At 35.8% G+C, this 15,170-nt stretch overlaps 1 pseudogene; it reads left to right on the forward strand.

Moving 5' to 3' along the window:
- The first annotated feature begins 2,062 nt into the window (after positions 1–2,062).
- On the forward strand, positions 2,063–2,178 carry LOC112482541 (annotated as a pseudogene).
- The last annotated feature ends 12,992 nt before the right edge of the window (positions 2,179–15,170 follow it).

Here is a 15,170-nt window from a genome sequence, read left to right on the forward strand (position 1 = left end):
TGGAAAATCCCAGTGCTTTTCTAGAATTTGTATGTATGTATGTGTGTGTATATGTATATTTATGGGTAAATATATATACATATGTATGTATGTGTGTATACTTAAATAATCTTGATTCTTATGTCTGGTTTTTCAAATTTGCTACTTTGGGAGGCTTACATATGGTCAGAGCAGATAAACACTTAACTGGGATTAGTATCATTAAAGACCACCAGTAAAATGCCAACCCCAAATTGTTTTAAAAATGGAAATAGAATATACATGGGACGCAAATATCTAATTTGGAGATAGGCCAGTTGTATACACTGTCAGCCCCACCCCAGCCACTTCCCCATTTTGTTTCTAGCTGGCCAGGGTAGGAATAAGTTGCTCTCCACTGACTGTTGAAGACTGAGAGTTAGCAGTGGAGGGGGATCTGGAGCTAGAAGTGGAACTGGAATAGGACAAGTGGTGTGTTTCAGTCCCCCTTTTCAGCTGACCGTTGCCTCTTTATCTTGTAGTTTCCTTCTCTTGTCTAGTGATGATAATAATGCTTTAGGAAGAAGATGCTTGCCTTACGTTTTTCTTGTTTTAAATTTTAAATTAAATTTTTTTTTTTTTTAAGTGTTGAGAATTCTGTCCTATCCCACAGGTTGGCCTAATTGTTGTATTTTTATCACTGGAATCCAGGTGTTTAGCACGGTAATTTTTGTAGCTATACTGAACGCATTTGCAGGAGACAACATTCTATCAACTCTACAAATGCACAGACTTGTAAGATATTCCATCTGGGTCCTATAAAATGGAGGATAAAGTTTGGTTGTGTTGCTTTTGTAGAGTTTTCTTAGGGTCGTGGTCTTGGGGGCTGTGGAGTTGGGTAGCACTTACAAGATTCTTTCAATCTTTTTGATTTTTGAGGAATGTGAATCTTGTATTTGAAACAGTAATTCTTGTACTATCACCCCAACCCCATTTTCAGCCCAGAATTGCAAAGATGTGTGTGACCAAGGAAATAGCTGTGTTCGTTTAATTAAAATAATGTCTTACCTGAGATGATGATGTCCTGTATTTTGCTAAAAGGGGGTTAGCAGTCAAACTTGAATAATGTGTGACTCTTTTTCAAAGAGAATAGTTCTTAAAATCTCCTAATGTTGATAAAATTGTTTTTATTATTAATCAATTACATACAAAGTAAACTAGATGAAAACGTTTAATAAAACAACAGATTTGCAAAGTAAATATTGACAAAACCACACAACCAATATAATTCAAAAAATTTAAATAATCTTTAAAAAATTTTAGATTGTCAATGTTGAGTTTAATAATAGGAAGATACTTTGCTTATTTTATATTTCACTTGTCTGATTCTTTTGATTTTAAGCATGATTAACATTATTTTTCTTTTTAAATAATGAACTTGTTTTTAACTACTGGCCCAAAATTTTATGGGCCAATCACTTTAAAAATGCACTCATATATAATACTGAAAAATTAAAACCATGCAAAGAAGTGTCTTTATGTATTAATCTTATTGTTGATGAACTGTAGTAATGTGAGATCTTTGCAATATATGTGTTCTGAATGTTGTGTTACACCATCTGCTTTTTAAGTTTGGCATGCTTGTGCTGCCATGAGCTAGAAGGTAATTCACATCTACTTTTCTTTTTATCTATTTTAAAACTTTCTTCGTAAAATATTCGGTAAAATCATTAGACATTCACATGTCATAGATATGACCCCAAAACAAATGCAAATTGGGCACTGAAATTTGTGCATATCTTTATTGTCTGGCTGATGATCCAGAGTAAGCTAACAATAATTTGAGTTTTAGCAGTGTAGAAACACAGTGAAAAATGATTTTCATACTTCCAAAGATCCATCTGCAGACTAAAATAGAGAAAAAGAATTAAAACCTGGTAGACTTGAGAATCTTTTTGGAAAAAGAAGTGGCTGTGGATTCACCCTAAAGGAAATAGACATAAAAACACTCCTGCAGGATGTGGTTCCATAGTGTAGGGGTTAGCACGTCTGCTTTACACGCAGAAGGTCCTGGGTTTGTGCCCCAGTGGAGCCATAGTCCATGGTCTATGGCCATGCCACCCTGAACAAGCCTGATGTCTGATCTTGGAAGCTAACCAGGGTCAGGCCAGGTTAGTACTTGGATGGGAGACCACCTAGGAAGATCAGGTGCTGTAGGCATAAATAATAATAATAATAATAATAATAATAAACACCCCTGTAAAAGTGTGAAAAAAGGCTTTCTTTGATTTGAGAAGCCGTATGTGGAATGGGGATTACCATGTGTTCAAATCTCACCCCTGTCATTTATTAGCTGTGGAGTCTTGGGGAGATTATCGGAGCTTTCTGCAATTCCATTTCCTCATTTGTAAAATGGAAATAATTTGTAAAATGGAAATCATATCTATTTTTAAGATCGTGAGGATCAGTAATAATATACATAAAATCTTTCATCCATAAACTTAATAATTGGTACCTATTTTATTCTTTGGTATAATTACTCTCATAAGACAGATGTTCAGTAAGATGCATAAATGCATATGTATTTCCACACAAATTATTCTCTGCTTAGTAGAAGCAAAAGGCAAGGATGGAGTAGACTATCAGAATTATTTGGCAAAGTTTTCATACTTCGTGTAGAGCCCTGCCTCCTCATCATTTGCGAGTGACCCAAGATTACCACTGGGCATGTGTTGTTACTCTCTTGTGCTAACGCAGAAAGACAACTGAGATCTGTAAATACCCATACAATATTTTAAGATTTTAATTTTATAATTATGATAAAGATGAACTTATTTACCTAAATAATTAGCAAATCGATATTGCCCGATGTTGACAGAGAGTGACTAATGCACCTCATGAGTATGTATAAATTAAATTAGCATTGTGACTGATTGCTTTAAAAATGTACCTGATTTTCCTAAAATGTTTACTTACCAAATTCAGAACTTAAAAAGTGCTGGCAAGAGGTAGGACTGATCGACTTGACGGTTTTAAGGAAATTTATAAAACTATTTACCAGTTAATTTGGCCAATACTCTTTTAAGTATATTTAAAATTCCTCCTAGAGAGTTATCTTTCCATTTAATAACAGCAATATGTGGTAGAATTTTGTTTTAACATAGCTTGCTGTTACATTATTTTAACTATACAAAAGTTCATATGTTGTAGGAAACATGACTGTACAATAAAAAACCTGATATTGTAGTCTGTAATGCTGATCTCTGTCATAAGTATATGAAGAGAGTCTATAATATTTGTTTTAGCTACAAATCCTGTTTATAATCCTAAAAGAGATTTCCGTTTACCCACTGTGGTCCCAGGCCTATAGCATGGTTAAGATTATGGAGAATGTTTTGCAGACTACTGAGTCATTTCTGTTTGTGAGCAAAGTAATAGTGCTTCTGCTGTTGTCTGTAATATCTTTTTTTCCTTAGGTTTAAAGGACGTTTTGATGACATCCATTATTTAAACTTTCACTTTTGCTTATGTTTTTTTTTTTAATGCCGCATTATGCACTTTGATAGTCATTTGCCTTCAGTACCTATCAAATTATATATCTCGTAATTATTAACTGTTGATTTTTTTAAAAAATCAACATAATAAAAAAAAAGTAAACATAGACAGTACCTTCCATAGCAGACCAAATAAACTCAGTGAAGATGTTATAAAGCATTAGTGCTGATTAGGTCTCTTAAATGGCTATTTAATAATGCTAGACCATGCTCATCGTTTCTCTTTTGGCTTACTAAAATGTTTTTAAACATATTAGGTTGATAGTTTGTTTTAATCGTAATTTCATGATTCCCAGGAAACATTGCTGGGTTTCTCTCTGTACATTTATTCATTTATCAACATTTATTAAGCACTCATCTTGTGCAAGATACTTCCCAGGTGTTAGATATGCAAAATAGACGTGGTTCCCTTTTTTTCCCTTTCCACAAACTTGTGCTTGATCTAGGTCTGGTAGATTTTTTTTTCTTCTTTACATTTAATGTGACCTGTAAGTACCAAATGTAGTTCTTTTATTTACAGTATAAGTCAGGTAAAATCAAATCCTGCACATCTCCTTCATGACTACAATTTTTACCTAGGGGAAAATAGATTAAACTGAAAATCAAGGCTATTACTGAAGAAGGAGAGGAATTTAAAAACATAAAGTTTTAGAGTGTTGTGCAGAGAGCAAGGTGGGCAATGGGAATTTTTTTGAGTTGAATGTAGGGGTGTAGACGACAGGATTCATGCCTCTGAAATACCATTTTCCCAGCAAGGTCTCAAAGTTTGGCCTCTTTGGGAAGGGAATGTTTGTGAGAGGAGCAGGGATGGCACTCTAGGTCCACTTGGGTCTTTTTGAGTGGCAGAAACCCATTAATACCAAGAAGAGTAAAAGATGCTTTAGGGAGATTTGTTGGTTGATATTCAGGATGAACAGCCATGGGATATCTGTGTTTAATGCTCCATTAGGGTGTACATGATTTAGCCTATTTTATAACCAAATGTTGGTATTGAGCTGTTATAATCTGATTTAAGACAGTAAAGACTTAAGTCTTTAGTTGTTTTTCAACATTGATCTTCAAAACAGTGTGGTTTATAATGAAGATTTTATATTTGTCTGGAGTAAAATGAGAAAAAAACAAAAACAAAAACAACCAAAAGGCATGCAGTGATTGTTTCCTAAAGCTAAATTTCTAATGAAATTATTCTCTGCCTACTGTTTTGTTCTGTTCTAATGAAACAATGATAGTAGATGGCAGTTCTTCATTTTTGTTATTAATATTCGTACTTGGAAAATTGTTTGCAATCTTGCATGGGTCATGCGGGTCTTTTGCTTCATTTTAAAATATTATTGGTTATTGAAATCCAAAAGTCTGGGAATCATTGCTATAGATAAAATTTCATAAGTAACCAATATACAATTATCGATATTGGGGTACGGCTGCTTTGCTGTTTCTCATGCTAGATGTTTCTCCATCTGTAAGATTTATGATACATCCCTATCAAGAAGGGTTTTCTCTCTACCACAGATTTAAGATGGCTTTTCATCTTTCTCCAGCAGAAATGGAAACGCCTCACGTAGTTTAAGTGCACTCTCATTGTTCCATGTACTGAGGTCAGGAGGCGAGCACCTAAAGAGTCTCTATGTGAAAGTGCTTTTTAGTTATTTTATTAGTACTGCCATTGGTTATTTTAATTAGTACTATGTGTTTTATTTGTACCCTGAGGCTGTTCGAGCAAAGAATATAATTCAGATAAACAAAATAATATCCGATGTTTTGGAATAGCCACACCTGCCACCTGGACCTTTAAGGTGTTCTCACTTATGTTGGCAGGGAAGCTAGGGAGAGGAAAGGGGGATGATTATGTGCAGTTATGAAATGTTTTAAACATAAATTCTCAGAAAGCCTGATACCTAGTTTTCAAATTGGTGTTGCTGTATTCTTCATAAGAAATGTTTTTTGTTTTGTTTTTTAAAATGATACTGAGTTTTCATGAGAAGACCTATAATTTCCGTTGTTTTAATGTATTTTTAACAGTGTTTCTAGGATTCTGTGAGTACCTTACAGATAATTTGACTGTAAAATGGCAGGTGACACTTTCACAAAGCAAGAAAGTTCGCTAGGGAAATTTCTCTAATTTCTGTGCCTGAATATAAAGTAAAGGGGCCTCCTCTCCAAGTTCTTACAATGAAATTGTAAACTTAGTCTCCTATTTTTTTTTCTTTTTGACTAGGCTGTTTTTTTTTGTTTTTTTTTTTTTGAGTGAACACAAACACTCTTTTTGCTTGCAAACTTAAGTGCTGAACTATATGCTTTTGACTTAATTTTTAGAGCTGAAATTTTATTGATTTTGGATACCTTTGCTGCCTCCCCCCATTAGTGCTGTCATTTTTAGAGTCTGCCAAAGATGAGGCAAAACCTAGGGTAAGAGGTGCATACAAGCTTTTAAGTGTTTTTTTTTTCTTCTCCATTTAAACACAGCACTGTACAATGTGTTTAAATGTACAAGAATTCTAAGGTTGGAAGAAATTGTAGAGTTTTTTCCCCCTTGCAGACAGAATGTAAGCCATACTAAGTTAGTAAATGTTCTAGATGACGTTCTCTAGGAAAAAGAATTTAGACTATCAATTATTAAACCTAAAAAATATATTTAATTTTAAATATATATTAAGTATCTTACAATATTTTTAAACATTTATTTTAAAAATTAGAATCCCTGTCACTTTGCGAAACTTTTTTATATCTCAAAAAATGTTTAAAATTTATTATATATATGTAATCCAAGAGTTAAAGACGTCAGAAACTTACAACATGACATCAAGGTCTCTATTTTCTTATTTTACTTTATCTTCTCACCCATCTGTTTTGCCCATAGCTGCCGTCAATATAAGTTCTCAATACATTTCTGTTTTATAAGTGCATGAGAAACAGCTTTTTGTGTTATTAGGCAGCAGAGTCCAGCTCCACTCATAATCTGTCTCAGAAAATGGGTTGAATGAAGAGATGTTGGAGAATTAAGCAAACAAAAATCCCACCCACAGCATTCTTATAATTCTAAGACCCAAATTAATCATATGACATTATGTGAAAAATAAAGTTACAGCTCTCTTCTAAATCTCACCCCAAAACAAAACAAAATCCTCTCATGCTGTATATAGAAGCCAGTGATGACAAGCCCTTAAAGAGTGTCTGGCTACAAGGGTATATAGACGTATCGGCTTATAAAAATGGATTCTGCAAATGCATGGTTAGTGTTGTGTGCATAGGAAACATGAGTATAGTGTAATATGAAAAATTAAGAAATCTATCAGAACTTAATATATCTAAATGAGAGTTGTGTCTTTCAAGAAGTCTGTCACCTTGGGAAGCTCTATGGTTAATCTGACATTGCTGTTATTGTGCCAGGAAGTCTGGAGTTCTTTTAGGATTATCTTTACTGATTATGGGACTTTAAAAAAACTGTGTTGTTCTCGATTTTTTCAAAACAGCCATTAATGAATAAATTGGGTGATAACGGAGTTAAGACTATGTGGGGTTAAAAATCAAGTGTGATCAGAACATAAGAAAATGATTTTTATGCCTGGTTTATACATCGACACTGAAAATAATTAACAAAGGATTTTCAGAGAAGTTTTGCACAGAGGAACATCAGTGGAATTAATGAACCTCTTCTAGACTGGATCTATTTGCTGCTGTAGTTTTTCCATAGTGCAGTGGTCCCCAATCTTTTTGGCACCAGGGACGGGCACTCCTATGAGAATCTAATGCCTGATGATCTGAGGTGGACCTGAGGCGGTGATGCTAGGCGCTGGGGAGCGGCTGCAAATACAGAGGAAGCTTTCTTTGTTCTCCCGCTGCTCACCTCTTGCTATGTGGCCTAGTTCCACAGGCCATGGACCAGTACCAGTCCGCAGCTCAGGAGCTGGGGACCCCTGCCATAGCGTATGTATGTATTGTGTATATGTGTGTGTGTCTCCTGGATCAGTGTGTCCTTGAATTATTATTATTATTTTTTGGCCATCCTATTTACTGTGGTCCAGTGTAACATTACAACACAGCAGCTGTCGTTTTGTACATATGCCTCCCAGCAGAATTGTTCCAGCCAGCTTTGCTTCATTTCTGAGAGACAGGCTGGACCTGAGGCTGCAACTGCTTCTCAGGCTCTCCCAATTAGACTAAAACTTCGTGCTATGTTGTGCTGTGTTTACATAGGTATCGTGATCTTAATTGATGTGTTTTTCTGTTTTCTAGTTCATCAGGACATTATATCTTTGTCATTTCTTTGATTTTAACTGCCTATCAAAGTTTTCTGGGGTGCATATTTTCTTTCTGCAAGCTAATGTGTATTTTAACCTATCTTTAAACTTATCAGTCCATTTGTGGTGATTACGTACTGACAATATAATAATCTGTGATTGATTTATATGTCAACTAATGAATGTGCTTAGAGTCCCATTATCAATGCCTGGCCACTCTCCTATGGTGCTACAGCAGCCTCAAAGCTGTGTCTGACCTAATCACTAGTTTGAGCGAAGCAGGGGCTCTTAGGAAATCTTGACTCCTTCAGTTATTTTATGCAGCCAAGTTTAAAGATGGAATACGATACTTGGAAACTAGTATCATTATGTTCCAGGTCTCTAGGAAACTTACAGCTTAGCAGGTAGCATAATATAAAAGTCATTGTGATGGGTGGCGGGAGGGGGTCCCGGGCAACCAACATCGATTCAAGTTTATTTGCAGCAGAGACTTTTTTCTTAGATTTCTAATTTTTTCTTACTTTGGTTTCTCCTAAATATTTGGCTGTATACATTAGAATATATTACATGAAAATGAGTTTCTCCCTGAGATTTTATTTCCTTGTTCTTAAAATGAAATCTAAACCAAACCTCATGAGGGTGAGTCTTTTGTAACTGCCAGGGAAAATGTGTTTCATTTGGTAAGGTCTAAGCAAAGCACAGGACTTATTAACAACTCTATTAATTTTATTACCTAACACTTATCTAGAGCTCTTTTTCAAAAATTCCTCCTTTTCACTCTCCATCAAAGAAAATAAAATTATCTATAGTTTAAGTTTAGCCAAATGTATATCTGGATCTTTATATGTCCAAGTTTAGTTATTTCTTAGCAAACAAAAAATTACTTTGAGCATTTGTTTTGTGGTTACCATAACTCTTTTATTTTTTCCCATGAAACCAATTCCAATGACAAACTGGAAAATCTATTGAGTGTTGGACTTGTGGCAAGTGTTGAGTCTATGCTGCTTGCAAAGTAATCCCCTTGAAACTTGCCGTATTTTGTCTTTTTAATAATTGCTCCCAAATCACTTTTCAGAATTTCACTGTTTGTGTGTAGCCATGCTTTTAAATATTTGTAATGCTCCTGTAGGACTCCCTGTAGGTGCCAGAATTATCTCATCTCCACAATTCTTGATTTCCTGTGCTCTAGAAGCAGGAGGAAATAGTCTCCCTGAAAGAGAGTGGAACAGGACCACTTGACTTTTTTGTTAAACATACAAATACTGTGAGTTGAACCTAGCTCCGCTCTAGCCCAGACCCCTTCTCTTTTGGTGCGTAATTAGGAACACATTGACTCCTATTGCAGCTGGCAGCCCCTCACCATTGCCTTTTTCTGCTTGTGACCCTTGATCTCAGTGACCGTTCCTGGGGTTAGTCCTAGGCCCTTTTCATTGTGTCGGAGCTGAAGTGGCTCATGTGGAGTTGATTATTTCTCTGCTCATTTGGCCTTTTTGGTGCCATAACTCCCAGTCACTTCCATTTTCTTCTCTACTTTTGACGCTCCACAGTAAAGCGAAGTGCTTTTGCAGGCAGCAGGATCAGTTTGTATGCTTGGCTGACCCGATTGAGACTCCAGAGAAGTGGGGGGAAGGGCCTTGAAGTCTGTAGTTGTCAACGTTTTTTTAAGAGGTTTTTAAAGGAGTTGTCAATGTTTTTTTATGAAGTGGGTACTGTGAAGAGCTGCATTTCATAACTTAGGGGTCTGAATTCTGGTAAGAAGAGAGTACTCCAGGTTATTGACGTGGACCTGGGTATTTGATGTCCTGCAGCTCTACTTCTGTTAGATTTATATGTTCTTCTTCCTGCCTCCCAGCTATGTGGCAGGTCAGAGAACGCATCGCTGTCAGTTGCACATGACTGCTTTAAGGGATTCTTTAGTTTCCGAAAGAACCGGGAATATCACTCCCCACCCCCAGATTAACATGCTAACTTTTGGATGGTATATTTGTTGCAGCTGGATTTATGATAGCACTTTCTTTGCTTCTCCTTTCCTCACCCTCCTCCTGCTCCTACCCACTCCTCCAGTAGAATCACTGAAGGATGGATGCCAGCTGTTCCTCTCATTTTTCAAGACCCCATGTGGACAGCGTGAAGACTGTCACTGATCAAAGGCCTTAGTGATCATGAAGGAGTCAACAGTTAAGGAATGTGTCTGATTACCCTAAACTGTAGTACCTTTGAAAGATATATGAGTGTGAAATTCAATGACATTTTAAACTCTTTAAAAAATTTTGAGTGTTTGATTCCATTTCTGGAATATCTTTTTTTTTTTTTTTTTAATCTTTTCCTTTTGTGTTTAAATTCTTAAAAAATTGTTTAGTAGTATTGACAACAGGAATTATTTTGAGTGAGGAATTGCTACCCCTTCAAATGTGTTTTTTTAGGAGTCAGCCTGAGGCACCCTTGTCAATAGGGAATGTCAGTTCCATCTGTCTGCTGTCGCCTCCCAAGTCTTTCTTAAGCAACGCAGGCTTTTTTTTGCTTGCCTACTAGATGTCTTTCTTAGGGTTCCACGTATGTTCAACCCAACTCATTAGCTCCACACCTTAAGATACACTCTCTCCATTCCTTGCCACCCTCAAAACAGCAACAACAAACCACAGAAAAACCTGCTGCTTCTCATGTATTTCCTATCTTAGTAAATGCATGTCATTCACTCACTCGTCCAATTCAGAAATCTGGACAACAGCCTTAATTCCTTTATTTATGGCCAAAGCAAAGGGGAGACAGAGAAGTGGACAAATAATAGATCCCAAAGACGTCTGTTCTTTCCCAATGCAAATCATTCACTATTCAAATCCTATCAATTCTGCACCTTAAATGTCTTTTTTTTAAGACACGGAAATATGTCTATGTCTTAAAAAATATTTTTACTCTTTTAAATGTATCCCCTGCTATTTCTCTAGATATAGGTCCCCATCCTCCTTCACCACAGACTTCTAACCTCTCTTTCTCTCTTCAGCCATTCTCCAAATTTAGTATAAATGATTTTTTAAAAGCACAAGTCTGATCTTGTTCTTTGCCTGCTTAAAAGCCATTAATACTCCCCTCTGAGGATGAAAGCCAAATCTTGTAACCTGATTTATACTGTTCTTTATGCTTAGGCTTCCACTCACCCTTGTGGCCTTATCTCTCATTACTTACTATCCTCCTGTTCCACCTGTACTCTTCAGCCTTACTTCCTTGCTCTCTCTACCTTTAATTCTGCACACATGCTATTCCTTCTGCTTGGAATACTCCCCTCCCCTTGCTTTTCATTCTTCCCTCCACCCTGCCCCCAGACTTATCCATCTGATTCACCTAATTGTTGTTTCCTCTGAGAAGTCTTCAGCCCTCTAAGTCCAGGTTGAGTGACTCTTGTTTTCAGTTGCTGAAAACCTTTATTTTCTAAAAGCATTGCCTCTTAGCAAAATCCATTTCCATTGACTGTGATGGAAAAAAGTCATGTTGTATTCTGTTCCAATATAAGATTGCTGAACAGTTTCACAGAAAAATAAATCAACTAAGCAGTAAAAACAAACTTGTATAGGTGATAAACAATATTTTGAAAGTAAATAAATGCAGTTTGTTCTTAAATATATTGCAATGAGTTTATTGTGCTTAGCAAAAGAAAGAAGACTTGAGGGCGGTGGTTGCTGACAGAGGGCTGGTAAGGAAGTCCTTGGAAGGTGGTAGAGAGGCAGGAAATCAATTTTCAGACAGGAAGTCCTTTTAAGGCACATAGTTACCTTGCATTCATGTTGCTCATAAAAACGAAGTTACAGGACAGCAAAATAAAGGCTAAATATGAGAGTGTTCTACAACAGTGGTCCCCAACCTTTTTGGCACCAGAGACTGGCGATCCTCAGAATATAATGCCTGAGGCAGTGATGCTAGTGCTGGGGAGTGGCTGCAAGTACAGATGAAGCTTCGCGTAGGAACCATGCAGCTCGGTTCCTAACAGGCTTTGGAATGGTACCAGCCCCAGGTCCAGGGGTTGGGGACCCCTGCTCTACCACCAATGAAAATGGCGCACACTCACCCTAGACAGAAGATTAAATACTCACTGTCCTCCCTCTCACTTGGCATCTCTACACAAAGCGCTGTGTTTTGGGTTCATTCAAGTATAGCGTGCCATTCAAATTCTTCATGTGCTATTTTCTGACCAGAAACCATGGTGTCATGTAAACTGATGGGAGTATCTTTGCCCGAAGCTGTAATATTCAAGCACCACTTTTTAGTTTCTGATTGAAGTTGTTATACTGAATAAAAAGAAGCCATCCAAAAAGTGGAATCACTTTGCAGGAGCCCTTATGGCAAAAGGTTTAGTCGTTCTGTTAGATAAAGCTGTGTTTGAATGTCGCCTTCCCTCACCTGACTATAAACCTCAGGAAGGCAGATGTCCTGTCTGATTTATTCGTGGCCGAGTTCCCAGGAAAGCACAGTGCCTGACACATGGTAGGCATGCACTAAGTACAGTTTGTGGAATAAAGGATGAATTCCTCTGCTTTGAACTCTTTTAATACTTTTTACCCTCTCATTGCATTTATGACACCTTTTTTTAATTCCGAAGTTAATTATGGTCACGCTCTCATTCCTCAGGCTGCAGTCCCTTGAGTTCAGGAATTATGGCTTCCTCATCTTCCTTATCTTTGTGCCCGTCGTAGCATCTTGCCCAGTGTTAATGCCCCATGTATGAAGTTAATTGATTGAATGAACATTTCCTAGAAAAAAGTAGGTTTATTGGAGAAGTCTGCAAGAAATGATGTTAACGTCTGAGCTGAAGGATTCAGAAATTCATAATGAAGAAAACTTTGACAGGCGCTTTAACGTTAAATGCGATTAAAGTTAAGGTAGTTCAGTGGGTTAAAGAAGTGTATGTTTGATTTCCCTAATTGAAGTTATACTAAATTAATCAGTACTTAATCAAAAATTTTTAAGTAGACATGCTTTATTTTTAGTTACTGCAGAAAACTCATATTCTTTTCTCAACAGCTGAGAAATAGCATGTCTTGAAATAGATTATTTCAAAGTAAGAATCAGGTTTTTTTTTTTTAGAAGGGAAATTATCGTTTCATGTAGAGTACAATGCCTTAAAAAAAAAAAACTAAAGAGAATTTTTTATTTTGAAGAAAAATGCTAACCCCAAAGCCAAGTTTTTGTTCACAAATTAATCACAGTTATTCCCTAACCGTAAAAAAAAAAAAAATAAAGTTAGGAAAGTTTGATATAGGGTTTAAGGAGGGGATAATTCAGAGGGACAACTTTGATCATCCTTGCTAAAGCAAAGACATTACTTCAAAAACAAAGGAATCAAATCTAGAAATTCAGGAAAGACTTTTCCCAAAGGATTATTCTGGCAGCATGTTGAAAAGGGGTTATAAAAGCATTAAGTTCACCACCTGAACAATAAGTTAAGTAAATGCTAAAGAAGTATTTCCTCTCTTATTACCTTTAGCTTCCCTTTGCCAACAGAAATGCCCCTGAGCCTGGGATGGCATAAAAGTACAGTTTATTATTTATAAGACAAATTGCCTTTTGTGTAAATGTGAAGGGAAGGCTGAAAAAAAGCCCTATAATTTACAAAATGCCAGCTATTCTTGAGGAACTTCAGGCAGGACTCATGGCCTGTGAAAGTGGAGAACCCTCCAAAGAGTTTTACAGTGTGGAGGAAAGAGTTGTCCGTTGATTTGTAGGTTTAAAGGGGAGCTATACTTAGCCGTTCTATTTTGTTTCTATTCTTTTGTACCATAGTCTTTTTCCTGGAGAGACTCTATTACCAGTTACATTCTTGGACATGAAGTGATCACTAAGCATCTCAGACTCTTAAATCAGCCACTCAGAACTGCAGTGAAAATAATAGAATTATGTTGACTCTTAACTTCCTCTGAAGATATGGAGGTAGAAGAACTTCCTCATGGTCATGTTAGTTTCTTCTGAGACCAGTGAGTTGGATAAGCTTTAACAGTTTTGTTTTTTCACACAGGGAATCAGGTCTTCGCCAAAGTCCAACAGTAAGGCAAGATGAAACCAATTTGAATCCAACCTTTTGAATTATTTTACTACTTTCAGTAGTTTAGGGAAGTGGAGGTATATATGTGCTTTATGGACAAGAAAGGCATTAGGGAAGGGAAAATAAAGTTTTGAAATGAATGGTAATTTACTATTTTGAATGCCAGCAAATATTGCCAAAAAATGTCTGAAGCAGTTTTTGCATACAAAAAAAATTTTTTTTTTAAAGAAGTACATGTTATAAATGAAAATCACACAGTATAACAGTGACATCTTATCCTACATTACAGTAAGTTTTGGGTAAAAAGCAGAGATTTTAGTATCCATAGTATTTTTTGCAATTGCATGTTCAGATTGACAAGGTTTGATAAATGTCGCCTCAAGTGTCCATTCTTTCATTCTTTTTGCAGTTACTTTTATGTAAATTTAGAATATTGTTAGAAAAATCCTTGATACATGAGCCGACTATTGATTTATGCCCTATCAAATATTTTAATTAATTGCTCAAATTCCTGTTTTATATCTATTCTTTGCTTAGCACAGTGTAAGGATCTAAACCATATGTTGGTGAGAGTCACCCCACATTGTGCTGGTGGTGGTTATTGGGGATAGGTTTGTATAATAGCCATCTTTTCGGAAAACAATTTGACAGTATATTTAGATTCTTAAAAATGTTTGTACTTCTTGACCCAATAACTCCACTTTAAAAAATCTATCCTAAAAAAAAAAAAATCTATCCCAAAGACATAATTAGAGTGGTTAAAGATTTATGGACAAAGATATCCGTAGCAGCATTATCTGAAAAAAAAAAAGTATGCATATATATATAGTATATATATATATAAGATAGTACTTTTAAAAACGACATATGTATATATGCATATATAAATATATACACACACATTTATTAAAAAAAATAGCCTAATCAAAAGAGAATGGCTAAGTAAATTAAAATACATCCATTCAATAAGTATTTATAGCTGCTAAAAATTATGAATAATTTTGGAAAGTAAAAATGATCCTTAGATAAATGAATAAAGTGTAATTAAAAACTATTGCATATATGTTATGATCTCAGTTATGTAAATATACACATGTCTGGAAAGGATTAGGAAGAAATGCATCAAAATATTGGTGTGTTATCTTTAGATGGTGGAGTTGTCACGTTTACTTTCTTTTGTGTACTTACGTATTCCACATTTTTGTATTTATGTATTCCACATTTTCGTATTTATGTATTCCACATTTTCTAGGCTGAATATTTTTTTGGCAGTACTTGACCAAACCTCTTGTTAACAATTTTCTACTTTTAAAAGTAACATTCGTTGTAGAATATGTGAAAAAAAACTTGAACATGTCGTTTAAAATATTGGCTAGCATTATGTTAACC

This window comes from Pteropus alecto, unplaced genomic scaffold, assembly GCF_000325575.1.
Source record: "Pteropus alecto unplaced genomic scaffold, ASM32557v1 scaffold135, whole genome shotgun sequence".
In the NCBI taxonomy this organism is placed as follows: domain Eukaryota; kingdom Metazoa; phylum Chordata; class Mammalia; order Chiroptera; family Pteropodidae; genus Pteropus; species Pteropus alecto.